The sequence below is a fragment of the Chrysochloris asiatica genome, unplaced genomic scaffold (genome assembly GCF_000296735.1).
Source record: "Chrysochloris asiatica unplaced genomic scaffold, ChrAsi1.0 scaffold00017, whole genome shotgun sequence".
Classification (NCBI taxonomy): Eukaryota; Metazoa; Chordata; class Mammalia; order Afrosoricida; family Chrysochloridae; genus Chrysochloris; species Chrysochloris asiatica.
Genome location: NW_006408535.1, coordinates 2,373,752 through 2,375,803, shown reverse-complemented (window position 1 = coordinate 2,375,803; position 2,052 = coordinate 2,373,752). Strand labels below are relative to the sequence as shown.

Here is a 2,052-nt window from a genome sequence, read left to right as displayed (position 1 = left end):
CAGTAGTGAGGTTGGCCCAGGATCGGGCAGTGTTTCATTCTGCTGTGCATAAGTCGCTATGAGTCCGTACCGACTCGATGGCACCTAACAACAACAAATACAGATATGAGAATACGGATGTGGTGAATTAGGATAAGCACTGGACTAGTAATTGCAAGGTCGGCTGTTCAAACCCAAGAGCAGCTCCTCAGAAAATACAGGGTTTGTATAAGTCGGAACCCAATTAAGGGCACTTAATAACATAAAATTTCAAACAGCATGAAAAATGTTCAAAGTTTGATGTATTTAAATTTAAAACATTTCAGTTACACATTATTTCAATTAAGTAGCCCTGGTGGCACTGTTAGATAAGCACTGTTAGATCACCACTCCACTCTGTGGGAGAAATATCAGTCTTGGTACTATCATAAAGTTTTATACCCTCAGAAATTCTATCCAGGATCGCTCTGTGTCGCTATCAATTCGATGGCAGCGAGTTATTTCAGCTACTGAAACACAACCATGCATAAAATCTGTTTAGATTCAAAGCCAGAGGGAAAGTTCTGCCTATGTGGTTGCCGAGGGACTGTAAAAGTGATCAGCCGAGAATCCAAGAGACATTATTAGCTCAGGGATTAAAAAGTTGGTTTACACCACCGGGGAACTGCGCATGTGTAAAGGTTATAGCTTGTTTGCGAGATGAGTTACTCCGATGCTGATCATAGTCCCCAACTTTTGTCACACACCTTAGCAGCTCTCCAGGAGTTTTATGCCGAGCAGAAGCAACAAACTGACCCAGGTGGGGATGGTGAATATAACATTATATAATAGAAGAGACTTGGCAACTGAGCCAGTTTGGGTGCAGCCTGAAATCGGCTTTACGACTTGCAAAGGAAAGCGATTGCAGTTGCTGGAGAAGGTGGCAGACTAGCAGGCGCGGGCGGCCCCACTGTATACTAGTACCTGAGGGAACTGCACAGAGAAGACTTATCTGTGTACATATTCGATAATGACAAAAGATTTGCCATGCACGCAGAGGTGTTTATCTTCTATAATCATAATAACTCCTTGGATTTACCCTCAAAAAATCGTCACGCACTGTTTGATATTGAAATAGCGGATCCTCCCCATCTTTCTGAGGAATGTCTTTTTAAAATGGCAGAAATCACCCAGTATGTAACTCAGGACAAGATTCGGCTGCGAACAGGTGCCATCATGAAGGAAACACAGCAGAACTTCTTGGAGTGAAGATATGCAAGTTCATTCCTAAACATATCTGGAATCTAGCAAATGAGTTTCGCTGTTACGTTAATTATGATTCTGGGCTTGACCGTGAAAGCTAGCCCCTGACATATACTCGGATATATCTCCTTTCTCTTCAGTAGATTGAAAAGCGGTAATGCAGCCCCCAAAGTGGAACAACACCTGGCCACATTGTCAAAATAAAGAACACAACATCTCAAAAAAAATTAGGCTTACAAACAGGGAAACTTACTAACTGGGGCAAGAAAAGCAGCTGATTCCAGTGGCTGCCAGCTAGACAGTCAAGTTTTTCTGAACTGGCAGGGGCTCGTATAGTATGTGGTAAGCAAACATCACATTCCAGGAAAGAATGGTGAGGGTGGTTCGAGTAGAGTCTTATCTCCAGCTGAGACTTGTGAAAAAACAAAAAATAGCCCTTCGCCAGTTGCCTGGTTGTTGTTGTTGTTGTTAGGTGCCATCGAGTCGGTACTGACTCATAGCTATCCTATGCACAGCAGAATGAAACTCTGACCGATCCTGGGCCAGCCTCACTACTGTTGCCACTCTTGAATCCGTCAATGCTGCCACTTGTCCAATGCATCTCGTTGGGGGGGTGGGGGGTCTTCCTCTTTTTCTCTGACCCTCCACCTTACCAAACATGATAGTCTTCTCCAGTGACTGGTCCCTCCTGAAAATATGTCTGAAGTATGAGAGACGAAGTTTGGCCATCTTCGCCTCCAAGGAGCACTCTGGCTGCACTTCTTCCAAAATGGATCTATTGGTTCTTTTGGCAGCCCATGGCACTTTCAATATTCTCCTCCAACACTGTAA

General features: G+C 44.0%; 1 pseudogene; it reads left to right on the top strand.

Annotated features, from left to right (window-relative positions):
• The first annotated feature begins 675 nt into the window (after positions 1 to 675).
• Positions 676 to 1,322, top strand: LOC102827459 (annotated as a pseudogene).
• Positions 1,323 to 2,052: the final 730 nt, after the last annotated feature.